This window comes from Diplotaxodon limnothrissa, linkage group LG18 (genome assembly GCF_057381915.1).
Source record: "Diplotaxodon limnothrissa isolate DT_005_m linkage group LG18, D_limnothrissa_male_GT1.1, whole genome shotgun sequence".
NCBI lineage: Eukaryota > Metazoa > Chordata > Actinopteri > Cichliformes > Cichlidae > Diplotaxodon > Diplotaxodon limnothrissa.
In genome coordinates this window covers 42,617,004-42,633,720 of record NC_140613.1, presented here as the reverse complement: position 1 = coordinate 42,633,720, position 16,717 = coordinate 42,617,004, and positions in this window count along the sequence as shown.

Here is a 16,717-nt window from a genome sequence, read left to right as displayed (position 1 = left end):
AGGTTAATCCTGTGTAAACAATGGTAAATATTGTTTTTTCATCTTTACATACTGTGTATTTGAAATATTCTGGTTTAATTGTTGTTATTTATTTTATTGCTATCAAATAAATATCCATGTAATATTGTTCATAGTTAGCGTTATGTTCATCATGTTAAAAATGCCTGTAAATCAAATTGAGTTCAGTATCAATTATTGTTTGTGTTAATCAATTTATTAATAACATAAAACCTTTAAACTAATGCAACACATATAACAATGTAACAAATATATTCAAATACAATACAATACAATACAACTTTATTTGTATAGCACGTTTAAAAGACCGGCGGTACACCAAAGTGCTTTACAATAAAAACAGGAAAATTAATACATTAAATAAAAGACAATTAACAAAGTACCACATATGTCATCAGGTAAAGGACACTAATTATACGGCAATAGAAGGAAATATAAGAACAAAGTACTAAGAACAGATATAGCTGAAAGATAAAGTACATAACTAGGAAATTGAACCAAATATAAAATAGGGACACTAACTAGATGGAAAGGCTATGTTGAATAAATGCGTTTTTAAACGGGATTTAAGAGATAAAACGGAGTCTGACGCACAGGTAGTGATAGGAAGGTTGTTCCACAGATTCGGTGCAACCAGGGCAAAAGCACGGTCACCCCTAGATTTACGTCTAGATCTAGGCTGAGCCAGGAGTAATTGGGCTGAAGAACTGAGGGCTCGCCCAGGGACATATAGACTAAGAAGACTGACAAGATAACGAGGGGCTAAATTATTTATAATTTTAAAGGTGAGCAACAATATTTTAAATTCAATATGATATTTTATGGGTAACCAATACAAATCAGCAAGAACAGGGGTGACAGAGGCATGCTTTCTAGTACCAGTCAGGAGGCGAGCCGCAGCATTCTGGACAAGCTGAAGTCTGTGAAGGAGAGCAGAGTGAAGACCAAAGTAGAGAGAATTACAGTAACCCAATCTAAAAGTTATAAAAGCATGAATGAGTTTACAAGATCTTTATGAGGGACATAGTGCTTAGCCTTAGCAATAAGGCGCAGTTGATTTGATTACTGAAGACACTTGTTTGTTAAATTTGAAAGAGCTATCCAGCAGGACACCTAGGTCACTAACCGAGTCAGAGAAAGAAGTGGCAAAGGAACCAAAGGTATCAGTTAATAGGCCCCTAGGGATATGGTTGCCAAACACTACAATCTCCGTTTTCTTTTCATTCAGGATAAGGGAATTGCCTGAAAGCCATTCTCTAACTTCTCTCGTGCACTCAAGGAAGCAGTGCAACGAAGGAGCAATGTCGTGATAATGATGTATATGTATGATGTAATGTATACTTTATTGAGGGGCCGATGGCGCAATATGGCAGCCTCGCCTCTGTCAGTCTGCCCCAGGGCAGCTGTGGCTACAACTGTAGCTTGCCTTCACCAGTATATGAATGTGAGAGTGAATGAATAGTGGAATTGTAAAGCGCTTTGAGGGTCCCGAAAAGCGCTATATAAATGCAATCCATTATTATTATTATTATTGATCCCCGTGGGGAAATTCTTCTCTGCATTTAACCCATTTACTCAGTGAAGCAGTGGGCAGCCACCAGCGCGGTGCCCGGGGAGCAGTGTGTGGGGACGGTACCTTGCTCACGGGTACCTCAGGTTAGCCGTTCAGGGGATTCGAACCCCCGACCTTCCGATCATGGGTCGTCATCATCTAATTGAAAATATGGCCTTTGAAGTGGGTTGGCCCACTAACCCACTGAACAAGGTTAAAAGAGTCAGTTAAGGTAAGAAAGTCTGTGGCTAAAAGGTCATCCTTACAGCAAATATGAATGTTAAAATCACCAGTAATAAGAACACAGTCCTATTCAACAAAAATAGATCCTAACAGATCAGTAAAATCATGAATAAAGAATTTATTATACTTCGGCGGTCGATAAACCATGGCACACAAGGTTTTAGAAGAATTGACCAGTTCCACTAATTGAACTTCAAAGCTACCATAGGTAGGAGAAGGCTGCTGCCAAGCTTTATGTATATTTTTAAAAAATGAGGCCAAGCCACCACCTCCACCCGTAGCCCGTGAGCTAAAGAAGGAACAGTCAGGAGGAAGAAGTTCCGAGAAGGAGAAGGAGTCATCAGGGCAAATCCATGTCTTTGTCAGGAACAAGATGTCAAGCCCCGAAGAGAGGAAAAAGTAATTTAAAATAAAAGTCTTGTTCACCTGTGACCTTACATTTGGTAGAGCCATCCGCGTCATAGTTGTGTCTCTGCTCGTAGCACGGTGCAGATGACTTAGATTGTTGCGGCACACACCACCTCTGGAAGACGATATCCAGGTCCGAATAGGTAGGCATGCCTCTGGGAGGGTGGGGTAGTCTAAATTATTAAACTACCCCATTTTGGAACTAATCTTTCAAGAAGTGAAAACAGTCTGTCCATCCTCTCCCTGTTCTCCTGCGCTCTCCTCTCCTCAGCCTCTCTTTTCTGCCTCATGTACTCTTTGATGAGGTCTGGCAGTTCATTATTCCTGTCTCTTCTTCTGTTCCTCCCTGTCGTTGGTGGCTGTTTCACTTCCTCATCATTTTCATTTTGGTCACCCACTGCTGCGCTTGGCCCTGGAGTGTCCTCATGGAGAGAGAAAATTAGGACAGGAGGCCTAATGGAAGGCCTTCCTCCCGTGTTGCAATTGTGAGTCTTATTTTGAAAGAAATATTTACACGTTACCATAGCAACCGGGGCGCATTAAGAGGCAGAGAGGAGGATGTTACTCTGATGGCTTATTTTCAGGAGGACGCTTCTAATCAAGTTACACAATTACACAGTGAATTCGCGTTTATTAATATAATTTCAAAATACCAGTTTTTGTCTTGGTCAGATCATTTTATTTTGTTGTATTTTTCAGCGACACCTTAAATAATTTAGATTCTGATCAAGAATCCAATTCAAACTATAATGTAGAACAACATCGTTACAATTTCCAGCCTTCCAGGAAATGAATAATACTGTTAACAATACTTAAAAAAATAAACAGTCTGTTGACATAATTTCACAGATCTGTGAAGCGCTTTCCACCTGACAGCACTGCTACTAGCATCCAGGTCATAAGCGGTCACTGAGCCAATGATGGTTCCTGGGGGAGTGTCCTCGTACACGTCCAAAGAATAGTAAGGCGTGGTGAAGACAGGAGGCTCGTCCACATCCAGTACGTTAATTTCGACTGTCACAGAGTCCTTGAAGGGCCCCAGATGGAGGAAACGGGGATCTAGCTCTGCATTAAATGCTTCCACCTTGAAAGTATAGGACGCTTGGGTTTCATAGTCAAGAGTCTGGAAAACATGGGAAGAAATCCACTGAGATGAAGCAAAAAATTCAGAGCAATCCTTATATTACCTCATGTCTGCAGTGAGAGGACGCCCACAGGCCGTCTACAGTGATTTTAACTAAAATACTTTCTGAAGTATAATTTTAGGACCATCTGGGAACTTTTTAAAAAGATAACTACGGAAATTTTTGTTTTTGCGGTCCAAACAAAAATATCAATCCAGCGCAAAGAAGACTATTACAAAGCAATGCTTCTGTCCTGACATTTGTATGGAATCATTCTGGAGACGATGTCTTATCCGTGTTATTGGTTTTGAACATACCACAGCAAAATTAAATAAAGCTCGACCCACGACTGTTGACGCTTGGAAAACCTTCTCATCCAGAGTTATCTCCTGGAAGAGGCAATAATTGGTTTTAACTTTGTGTTGTTGTGTCTTTTCTTTGCTGTCCCTATGCCTTGTTTGCTAATGTTTGCTTTGCTACTGCAGTTTACAGTTGTACTGTATATGTCTGTACCCCCCCCCCCCCCCAACCCCGTTTTAAATCAATAAAATGTTGATCACAAAAAAAAAAAATCAATCCAGTGTGAAAGTTAAATAAAAATGACATTTTATTCATGTATGTGACTGTGATTGTTTAAAAGGTATTCTGCATGCTTTATTTCACAGTAATTGTGTTGTAAAATGAAACTATATGCCATTAAGAAAATGTTTTTACTTCCCTTTTGCAATGTGAAGTTTTTTATTACGTGTGCTCAAATATGGGAGCACTGAACTTCATTTTGATGGCATCAAAGACGAGTGAAAATCTCTGGCATTTATCTTTAAAATTTAAATTTAACAGTCCAATCAAATTCCTGTATTTTAAACCACAGTATATGTAGAATTAGTCAGTCGGCTGACATGTTTATCATCTCATTGTACAGGACAGAAAAATGCCCCCCCCATCAAGAGACTTATTGGGCTGGACCAGGTGACCCTGAATCCTCCCTTAGTGATGCTGCAACAGCTGTAGGCTGCTGGGGGATTCCCATGATGCATTGAGTGTTTCTTCTTCACTCACTATGTGTTAACAGACCTCTCTGCATTGAATCATATCTGTTATTAACCTCTGTCTCTCTTCCACAGCATGTCTTTATCCTGTCTTCCTTCTCTCACCCCAACCAATCACAGCAGATGGCCCCGCCCCTCCCTGAGCCTGGTTCTGCCGGAGGTTTCTTCCTGTTAAAAGGGAGTTTTTCCTTTCCACTGTCGCCAAAGTGCTTGTTCATAGGGGGTCACATGATTGTTGAGTTTTTCTCTGGATGTATTATTGTAGGGTCAACCTTACAGTATAAAGCTCCTTGAGGCTACTGATGTTGCGATTTGATGCTGTATAAATGTCTTTTTCTCTTTAAGACTCTCCTGTAGTTTAATTTAACTGGTACATGTTATTTTAGAATTTAGAACCACTAATTAGCCAAAACCCACTAACTGCATATCTTTGGATTGTGGAAGGAAGCCAAAGTACTGGGAGAGATCCCAAACAACCGCAGGCATCACATTCAGGCTCCACACAGAAAGACCTTGGCCAGGTAGTAGAGCAGATCAGCTACTGATTGGAAGGTTGGAGGTTCGATCCTTGGCTTCCCCAGTCTGCATGCCAAATATCCTTACTAACCCCAAGTTGCTCTCCGATGCATCCATCAGAGTGTGAATGTTGGTTAGTTTACACTTGAGTTTAGAAGTGGGTGTAAATGAGGCTATACAGCGCTTTGAGTACTCCGGGAGAATAGAAAATGGCTATATAAAAATCAATTCATTTACCAAACGTGGTTCATAGTTCTAAATGCTTTAAATTGTCAGTGAGAATAGAGAAACACTTTTGGCTGACACGAGTATTTGACCAGTCCACACACACCGTTGGCTGCTGCGGCTGCCTGCGTTTACCTGGGAGTACAAAAGGCTGAGGATTCTTCACTCATGTTCGACTCTCTTGAACAGACGTAGGCTGTCCCTCCTGCCTCTGCCTTTGTGCTGCTGCCTTTTGAGCCTCTGTTTTTTGAGTTGTGGCCTTTGAGATGACTCGTGTTCTATTAGTGTTCTTGTGTTATTTGAAAATTTGAGAGTTGTTTTTTTGTTTGAATTGCCTCAGTGCCTAGTGAGTCGTTTCACTATGTGTTTTCAGTTGTGGTAATAAACCTTGTGTTTTTTTAATCTGCCCCCCCTCGTCTCTGGGCTCATTTATGTTACCTCCCCTTGAAAAAGAGCCGAACACAAGCGCTCTGACATTTCCTGTGAGAGATAAAGAAATGGAGGCGTAGACGAAGTCAAAGAAACCAAATTAGAAATGATGCATCTGAGAGGGTAGTTGTTTTTTATGAACACCTGCCTTGACTGGTTGTGGAATAAATACAATGAACACAATGTGAAGAGCTTACAGATAGCTTTTAGGACTTAGGATTATTTAAAAGGGAATCAAAATGGTTCCATCCATAAATGCATGAACAATTTTTTCAATATCACTCTTAGACACCATGTTTTTAATTTTAGCAATATTATGCAGATCAAAAATGCAGTCTTAGACACAAAACAACTTCAAGGTTTCTAATGGTACTATAGATCCAGGTAATGACAACTATGATAAATTGACTGGTTCTTATATACACTAGCACTTCTCTGCTCTACTTAACCACTTTACACACAAGTGTATGTAACCCAGTAGCTTTTGTTGTTATTCTTTCTTGCTTTCTCTTTATTTGTATAAATGTATTTCCACTCTCTTATTTTGAAAAGACAAATTTATTTTGAAAGAAGTGTGATCCTCTATCAAACTTTATTTTTCTTTTTACGGATCACATTGGGTAATGGCCATTTCATTTGTTGGAAGTGGTTTCAGTCCCGCCTTCCAAGCACCGGACCACCATTACACACGAGCTTGGTTTTTCGCACGTGGAAGGTAGACGAGACAGGCTTCGGATGGTCTGTGCGGAATTTTCTGTCATTTTGGCTAGGTGTTCTGTTCGTGTGATAAAGCAACTAAGATTTTGGATTCTCTCCGGATAGAGGTAGCGAGCCTGTGCCCAGACTAAACTAATCTCTCCCTCAAGAGAGGCATAAAAGTGGTAACACACAAACCACAAAACCAAGGAAAAAAGAACTAGACTAGTAAGAAACCCTGACTAGACTAATAAGGAATCCAGACCTGACAAATGACCAGAAATTGAAATATTGAGCTCAGTAGGTTATTTTTGTTATGCCGGCTTATCATTACTATTACTGCTGTTATTGTGGAATTTGTGTCAGATTTACTGGGGCGATCGTGGCTCAAGAGTTGGGAGTTCGCCTTGTAATCGGAAGGTTGCCGGTTTAAGCCCCGGCTTGGACAGTCTCGGTCGTTGTGTCCTTGGGCAAGACACTTCACCCGTTGCCTACTGGTGGTGGTCAGAGGGCCCGGTGGCGCCAGTGTCCGGCAGCCTCGCCTCTGTCAGTGCGCCCCAGGGTGGCTGTGGCTACAATGTAGCTGCCATCACCAGTGTGTGAATGGGTGGATGACTGGATGTGTAAAGCGCTTTGGGGTCCTTAGGGACTAGTAAAGTGCTATACAAATACAGGCCATTTACCATTTAATTTTCAATTCTGTACAAAATAATAACCATTGTTGCTCATTTCCTGTCTCCAGCCATTTCACTCCACGGTCACCTCATTTCCTATTGTAATCCTGCTAAACCTAGTCTGTAGTTTTGGCTGTTCTAAACTATTTAAAGTGAGTCAGGGGTTACATATAATTGCTTTCTATCTAATGTTTTCAATCCATTTCATGTACACATCCATGTCTTTATCTCTCAAAGGAAAGTCAGAGAGTTTGTCCTGCACTCATCACTGTGTAGTCCTGGTCAAATACTCGTGTCAGCCAAATGTGTCTTTTATTCAACAAAATAACAAAATTGTCACCAGAGCACAAAGTACGAAGGAATGAATACAGTACAAAGTACAATAGTCCCTTACATGGTATTACCCCAGTGACAGCAATTACAATGGACCAGACAGTCAGTTAGTGTTTCTCTGTTCTCACTGACAATTTAACACATTTAGAACTATGAACCACATTTAACAATGTGGCTGTGAAGCAGTCTCAGGCTACGTTCACACTGCAGGCGAAAGCGCATCAAATCCGACTTTTTTGACCCTATGCGACCCATCTATCCGATCATGGCACAAATCCAATATTTTCAAATCTGACCTGGGTCACTTTCGTATGTGGTACTGAATCTGACACATATCCGAGGTTGTAGAAAGCGACTGCTGTTTGATGGTCACGTCGCATTAAATCCGTCTTTTACGTCACTGACACTAGACAGACGCCAATTATCAGAAGACAAACGAGAAAGCATGGCGGCCATTGTTAAAGCAAAGGCTCTTTTTTTTCTCAGTGTCTTTTCTTTAATTAATTTGTCAAAATTCTGTCGGTTACGACTGTGCAGAAATTGATCGACTGCTGCAACAACACCTACTAGCTCTGTAGCCGCCATTTTTACTTCTGTAAACAGAGCGTGTTGTGTGTGACGTCTTCTTTTGCGCACGTGTGACGCTTTGAGGGCCGTGAACCGTTCACACTGGAGCGCGTTTGCTGTCACATTTTATTCGTAGTGTGAAAAACAGACAAAAAAAATTTGGATTTGATCAAAAAATCAGAATTGAGCATTAAGACCTGCAGTGTGAACGTGGCCTAATTCATATGATTTAAAGAACTTTGCATCAGCATAAAACAATCTTTCCATCATCAGCTTGAAGACATAAAATAAAGTGCTGTGTGAATGGATCAATGCTTTGCAGCAGGAAGCACTTAGAAAGCAACTAACGTGCACTAAAGGGTGAATTGACCTTTTTCAGAACAATTATCCCTTCTTGACTTTGACCATTACAGATGATGTCAAACATGTTGCCCTCATCTCCTGGAACAATGGCATACTCCACCCGTGCGTTGCTGCCTACATCCAAATCCTGGGCTTGAATTCGTCCCACAGCTGCACCCAATGATGCTGACTCTGGTACATGAAGATTAAAAATACCTTAAAGAGTAAGAAAGATCAGTAAAAAGGGACAACCAATTAAACACATAAAGAGAGTAAAAACAAACCAACAAACGAAAAACAGCACTTTTCGTTATGTATTTAAAAAGTTAAAAAAAATTCCTTTCTAGGAAAATGCTTCCTAGAAAGTAGGTAGTGGTTATTATCCAATTCAAGCTACACTTATACTTTTCCAGCCAAAGGTTAATTATCATTTCTTTAGAATGATCATTATTTTAACTTCTAATTAGAGTTGATTGGGATAAAGTGATCGATAGAGGAAATTCTACTTCAGTGGTTAAACAAAGTGGAGGAAAGGCGTTACACTCAGTAACTATCCAGCAGGTAAATAAAAGAAAATAAGATTTAATGTATAGACTATGGAGCAGTTATCCTGCACAGGTCAAATTATTATGGTGAAGTATTCACAGGGTGATCTACTAGCAGTGTGGTGTAATTTAGACGCAAAGACCCAGCAAGTTCACGTCAGTAATGTACAGTGTTCTGCCAGGAGGAGCCCAAACTAACATCTCAAAACAATGAGCAGACCAGGTAAGGTCGCTGAGGGAGCAAGTAATAACCTATTAACAAAAAAAGGTTTAATTCAATTTGATTCAATTTTTTTATACAGCACCAAACCACAACGACAGTCATCTCAAGGCACTTTATATTGTAAGATCGACCCTACAATAATATAACACAGAAAACCTCAACAATCATATGACGCTATGAGCAAGCGCTTTGGCAACAGTGGGAAGGAAAAACTCGCTTTTACAGTTTTTTACAGTCGCTAACAAGCGTTTGTCCAAACAGTTGTCACATTTGCAAAACTCTAAACACAATTAGCACAGGATCGGTCTGTTGTGGCCATACCATTCACACATTTCATGTCGTGTTCACCCAATATGCAGTCAGTGAACACATTTCCACAATGCTTACATTTTCTTAACAGACAAGTTATACCTCCCAACAAAACTATGGACTGTTCTTGTAGTATCTACGAATGTTAACACACAACATCCCACAATAGCAAAAACAATATTCCAAACCTTAGATACAGTATAAAAACCTCTGCCCCTGCAATGATATCAGTACAAAAACAATATCAATATCAAAAATATATCTCAGCTGTAAACAAACAAACAATTGAATAATTGACACACAGCTGATTTATGTTGGGTAAATTGGGCCAACCACACCTTCTTCCATTCTGGCTTAGACTCAGTGGGGTTCATAAGGCAAGACCTTGAGGAGTGATGTTTTTGGAAACAAAAAAAAGACAAACACTGTAATGTCTGGTCGAGGAGGAGTAAGAGCAAGGGGCCCAGAGAGAAGAGCAGGCCCAAGGAGAGGGCAAGGTATAGGTGTAAGAATGCGTGGTGGTGGCATTCCAAGGGCTGCAAGAACAGTAGTCAGTGATGAAATCCGTGCCACTATCATTGACCATGTAATCAACCATGGTCTTTCACTAAGAGAGGCTGGTGAAAGAGTGCAGCCCAATTTGAGGCGGTCAACAGTTGCCTCCATTATACGCACCTTTCAACAAACCAACAGGTAAGTATTGCATTTTACATGGATTGTTCCTATTCTCACTTGACATGTCAATATGGTCATACAGTAATGCATATGTTGAATTGTCTGTCTTTCTAAAGAATGCAACGTCTTCCACCCTCTGGGGGAAGAGGAAAGCTCCTCAGTAATGATCAGGAGCTTGCCATTGTGGAAATGGTTACTGCAAATAATGCAATAAAACTGCGTGAAATACAAACCAGAATTGTGGCGGACCATGAGATATTCGACAATATCGATAGAATCAGCCTCACAACCATTTCGCGGACATTGTCCAAACATAGAGTGCGGATGAAGCAGCTCTACACTGTTCCCTTTGAGAGGAACAGTGAGAGGGTCAAGGAGCTACGACGACAATATGTCCAGGTACAGTGTATATTCAATCCAATGTCCAGTTCTATAAGCTTTGCACTTTGCAAGTAGGTAACCTACACAATACTAGGTTACAGTACAGTATGGTATACAGTACTAACATGACTTACATAAACTTTGTTTCAGAGAGTTATGGAATTGGAGGCCAACCAGGCCCCTCATGAATTCATATACATCGATGAGGCAGGATTCAATCTGGCCAAAAGGCGTCGACGTGGACGGAATGTAATTGGAAAAAGGGCCACAGTTGATGTGCCAGGACAGAGAGGGGCAAACATTACCATGTGTGCAGCAATTGCAAATGCAGGATTACTCCTTCACAAATGTCAGGTTGGACCCTATAATACAGAGCGCTTGCTTGCCTTTCTCAATGATCTCCACCAGCGCCTGGTTCCAGAGCAGGGTCAGGAGGGTGAAAACATGAGGACCTTTGTAATTACCTGGGACAATGTGGCTTTCCATCACTCGCAAGCAATAACAACATGGTTTGAAGTCCACCCAAGACTGGTGAGTCTCTTCCTTCCACCCTATTCACCTTTCCTCAACCCCATAGAGGAGTTCTTTTCTGCATGGCGGTGGAAGGTTTATGACCATCAGCCACATGACCAGATGTCCCTCCTTGAAGCCATGGATGCTGGCTCCAGGGACATCACAGTTGACGATTGCCAAGGGTGGATCCGACATACCAGGCGGTTTTATCCCAGGTGCATCGACTTGGCTGACATCAGATGTGATGTTGATGAAAACATGTGGCCTAACCCTGAAGATCGCAGAGATTAGATGCAACTTTTTTGCCTTTTTTTAGCCCCCCTCCCCCCCTTTTTATCTTGGCTTTTTGCTGTTGTTTTTTTGTTCAGAATGCTCTTGTGTGTTTCATGGATATTTTGTTCACTGTAAGCAATACTGTAAAACTTTCTCTGTCCTATCATACCGTGTTTCTACTGTACCTCCTGTGGTAAACAGTAAAGAAACAAAAACTTGTTTGCTTTTTACTGGAATGCTTTTGAATGTGAACATTACTGTACATGTGGACATACAGTTACCAACCAAGACATTTCTGGTGTCAATATGGTGGATTGCATGTTTCGCATGCAAATACCTGTGACACTGAAACATAAAAGTCTATGCAGTTTTTGTAATGTCAATAATAGCCAGTATTTTGAAACCTGGTGTACTTTGACTGCATGTACCTTGTGAAGTGAAAACAAGTGTTATTCTTTGACAGACTAATTTCATTTTGAGTCAGATTTATAGTGTTTTTGTACAGTTAGTGTGTGCAGAGAAAGATGTGTTCTAATTTTGAAATGAGGAGTTAGTATATATTTAACAAAGTGTATTTTTGGGAAGGATATTATCCATTTGGCCAATTGTGTTTTGTAGGTGTGGGTCTGTGTTAAGAGTTTAGAAAAAGTATCTGAAGTATGGGTAGGCGCTTGTTAGCGACTGTAAAAAACTGTAACAGGAAAAATCCTCCAGCAGAACCACGCTCTGCCGTCTGCTGCATTTAGTCGGGGATGAGAGGAGGAATTCAGGACAAGACCCAAGGACCATGACAACATTTTGTGTGTGCATGCATTTTTTATTTGTTTGTTGAGGTCTTTTTGCCCAGCTGTCATATTGTAATATTCAGACTTTATGTAGCACATTAACACGGTTTCATTAATATTTGTATTTTGGTTTTTCATGCATGAATATGGAGAAACGGTTTGCTGAAAAGACAAGTTAGTTCAATAAAATTACTCTGTTTCAAAACGGTATTTCTGAAGAACAGAAATGAGTGGGGCTTGGGTATAAACACTCAGCGTAAGGATCAAGTGAAGAATTTTAGGATAGAGCTAACGTTTTGACATCACAGGCATAACTTAATTTTACCTAGAAGCAGCTATCTTAATGACATCAGGCATAAAACATACGCTGCTTTTTTGTCATTGAATTTAGACATTAATTTAACTGTGTATCGCCAGCTTTGTAAACGACATTCTCAGTTACATTGCCTGCCTAAAATATAACAATAAGGACATGGGATAAAGTAAGATGTGTATTTTGTTGTCCTTCTTTTGCACATTATAGTTTCAATTAGGCAGGCATCTGACATTAAATTGTTTGAAGGCTTGTGTAATATCATTTGTAGAACCCTCCTCTTTTTTCCCCTAAGTCCTTAATGATTCCCCTACCCAACCTTGAAGATTTGTCAGGTAAAGGTCAGGTTAGGAAAAGGAGGTACTTCTAAATGCCAAGGAGGAAAGACATAAGCCATATTATGCCACTCCAGCTTATTAATCTGTTAGGTGTGGCTGTGTGCAGGCAGGAATAGGACCCAAGGTGCAGACTCCGGAGACAGACGTGAACTCAAAAAAGGCTTTAATTTAATACTCAAAATATAACATAACTGAAAAAACTCAAAACAAACTTAAACTAGAGAAATGACAGAACACACAGCTAGGAAAACGGTAGATCGCGACACGGACACAGAGAAACACAGGGCTTAAATACACAGAGGGAGCAATCAGGGAATGGGTAACAGGAGGGAAACACAGCTGGGGCAAATCAGAACTGACGAGACCAAAGAAGCGTAACCTGAACACACTGAGAAAAGACGGAGACCTTCAAAGTAAAACAGGAAACACATAACGCAGACTGAACAAAGACACAGACTCACATGCAGGCACTACAAAGGGAACAGAGACGTGGGAACAGGGCAGACACAAACACTGACTGAACACGGGGATATAGGAACTTAAGATACACATAGACGCGAACTAGACAAGGGGATGCAGGTGATAGGGGAGACAGAGCAACTAAAGAAGACAGAGACATAAGCCATAAGACAGAACTCAAAGAAACCAAAAACTAGACAGTATAAATAATATCGTAAACTCAAAAACCCTGGGTCAACGACCCAGGCATCCTAACAGTAACCCCCCCTTAAGGGCTGGCTTCCAGACAGCCCAAACCAAAACATCAAAACCAAAAAAAACAAAAACAACCCAACCAGGGTGGGCGGCGGGGGAAACAGGATGGAGGGCCCGAAACCAAACAAGGAGCCAGAAACAACAAAACAAAAAAAAAAAAAAAAAATGCAAACACTGGAGCCCGGAAAGCAACAGAACAAAAAAAACAGGAACAAAGTCCAAAACAACAGCACCAAGGCCCAGGCAAAGTCCAAAAGCAAACAAACAAAAGAGCTCACGAAAAGCGCAGAGGCCCAGGCAATAGTCTCAAAAAAGTTCAGGGGGCCGGCCCGGAGGCTGACGGCACAACAGTCCAAACCCGGGTAGGTCAGGGGGGCGGCCCGGAGGCTGATGGTCCAAGAGCCCAGAAAACAGTTCAGGAGGCCGGCCGGGCGGGAGGCAGCGACGGCGGCGGCGCAGGTCAGGAGGCCGGCCGGGCGGGAGGCAGCGACGGCGGCGTAATTCAGGGGGCTGTCCATGACGGCAATGACGTCCAGTCATCGGCCGGACAGGACGTGCAGGACGAGCAGGCCGGACAGGATGTGCAGGAACAGACAGCATGGAGACCTCAGGAGCAGACGAAGCTGAACACTCGGAAACTGGACCAGGCGGAGCTGCAGAGGCCGAAGCCGGACCAGGCGTAGCAGAGGCAGAGGCAAAAGTTGGACCAGGCGTAGCAGAGGCAGAGGCAAAAGTTGGACCAGGCGTAGCAGAGGCAGAGGCAAAAGTTGGACCAGGCGTAGCAGAGGCAGAGGCTGGACCAGGCGTAGCAGAGGCAGAGGCAGAGGCTGGACCAGGCGTAGCAGAGGCAGAGGCTGGACCAGGCGAGGCAGAGGCTGGACCAGGCGTAGCAGAGGCAGAGGCTGGACCAGGCGTAGCAGAGGCAGAGGCTGGACCAGGTGTAGCAGAGGCAGAGGCTAATGGCAGCTGGACGGGCTCCTCAGGCCCTCCAGCTGACGTGGCAGAAGGCTGAACAGGCTCCTCGGGCCCTCCAGCTGACGTGGCGTGAGGCTGAACAGGCTCCTCGGGCCCTCCAGCTGACGTGGCGTGAGGCTGAACAGGCTCCTCGGGCCCTCCAGCTGACGTGGCGTGAGGCTGAACAGGCTCCTCGGGCCCTCCAGCTGACGTGGCGTGAGGCTGAACAGGCTCCTCGGGCCCTCCAGCTGACGTGGCGTGAGGCTGAACAGGCTCCTCGGGCCCTCCAGCTGACGTGGCGTGAGGCTGAACAGGCTCCTCGGGCCCTCCAGCTGACGTGGCGTGAGGCTGAACAGGCTCCTCGGGCCCTCCAGCTGACGTGGCGTGAGGCTGAACAGGCTCCTCGGGCCCTCCAGCTGACGTGGCGTGAGGCTGAACAGGCTCCTCGGGCCCTCCAGCTGACGTGGCGTGAGGCTGAACAGGCTCCTCGGGCCCTCCAGCTGACGTGGCGTGAGGCTGAACAGGCTCCTCGGGCCCTCCAGCTGACGTGGCGTGAGGCTGAACAGGCTCCTCGGGCCCTCCAGCTGACGAGGCGTGAGGCTGAACAGGCTCCTCGGGCCCTCCAGCAGGAAGAGACGGCTGAAGCGATTCCTCGGACCCTCCAGCGGAGACAGGTGGCTGAAGCGATTCCTCGGACCCTCCAGCGGAGACAGGTGGCTGAAGCGATCCCTCGGACCCTCCAGCGGAGACAGGTGGCTGAAGCGATCCCTCGGACCCTCCAGCGGAGACAGGTGGCTGAAGCGGTTCCTCGGACCCTCCAGCGGAGACAGGTGGCTGAAGCGGTTCCTCGGACCCTCCAGCGGAGACAGGTGGCTGAAGCGGTTCCTCGAACCCTCCAGCGGAGACAGGTGGCTGAAGCAGTTCCTCGGACCCTCCAGCGGAGACACATGGCTGAAGCGGTTCCTCGGACCCTCCAGCGGAGACAGGTGGCTGAACGGATGACCGAGGAGAGGAGCGACGGTGGCGTCGCTTCCTTTTAGACGAGGGAACAGGAACCAGTGGAGAAACGGAGACCTCCTCCTCATCCTCCGACCACACAGCCGCCAGGAAAAAGGCAGGCGAACGGACAGGCGAACAAGGTCCCAGCTGGCGTGAGGAAGGGGAGGAAGCCTGCAGTGGCGATGAAGCAGAGTGTGCGTTGTCCTGCGGCAGCGGTGGGGAAGATGTAGTGAGGGAGAGAGCAAGCTCACTAGCCCTGACTTGCTCTCTCCAGGCAGTAATGGTGTTCCCCAACTCAGTGTCTCTAGCAAACTGGCTAAGCCGGGGATTATGCCGAATGATGGCCTCCACCGCGCTCAGCCCCACTGCCATGGTCCTTAAATCCGGGGACTGGGCGATGCGGTCGAGCAGGCGCACCAGCCGCTCCATCTCGCCGTTGAACTCAAAGAAAAAGGAGTCTGCAGGGTCCATGTTCTGGTCGCGATCTTCTGTTAGGTGTGGCTGTGTGCAGGCAGGAATAGGACCCAAGGTGCAGACGTGAACTCAAAAAAGGCTTTAATTTAATACTCAAAATACAACATAACTGAAAAAACTCAAAACAAACTTAAACTAGAGAAATGACAGAACACACAGCTAGGAAAACGGTAGATCACGACACGGACACAGAGAAACACAGGGCTTAAATACACAGAGGGAGCAATCAGGGAATGGGTAACAGGAGGGAAACACAGCTGGGGAAAATCAGAACTGACGAGACCAAAGAAGCGTAAACTGAACACACTGAGAAAAGACGGAGACCTTCAAAGTAAAACAGGAAACACATAACGCAGACTGAACAAAGACACAGCCTCACATGCAGGCACTACAAAGGGAACAGAGACGTGGGAACAGGGCAGACACAAACACTGACTGAACACGGGGATATAGGAACTTAAGATACACATAGACGCGAACTAGACAAGGGGATGCAGGTGATAGGGGAGACAGAGCAACTAAAGAAGACAGAGACATAAGCCATAAGACAGAACTCAAAGAAACCAAAAACTAGACAGTATAAATAATATCGTAAACTCAAAAACCCTGGGTCAACGACCCAGGCATCCTAACATAATCAACCATAGAACCAGACAGAATTCTAATTGATTTGAAGTTTGTCTTATCCTTGTTCACCCTTTCATGTATGCCATAGAAACATAACATGTGGCAGCATTCCCTAAAAACCCTCTTTTGTCTGATCATTTCTTAGTAACATTTACATTTACTCTAACAAATTACACAGAAGTGGGGAAAAGTGTTTGTTGCTATGACACTATTCATCAATGGTTGAAGAAAATAAGAACCCCTTAAACAGGCGTTTAGGGTCAGACAAAAATAAAATAAATAAATAAATAAATCTATATTAATAATAAATAAACCTGAAATTCATACACAATTCAAATGCAGATGACAAGCCTAAATGACACACAACAGGAGACAATTGTCATTCATTTAATTTTAGAAATGAACGTAACTGTTTACC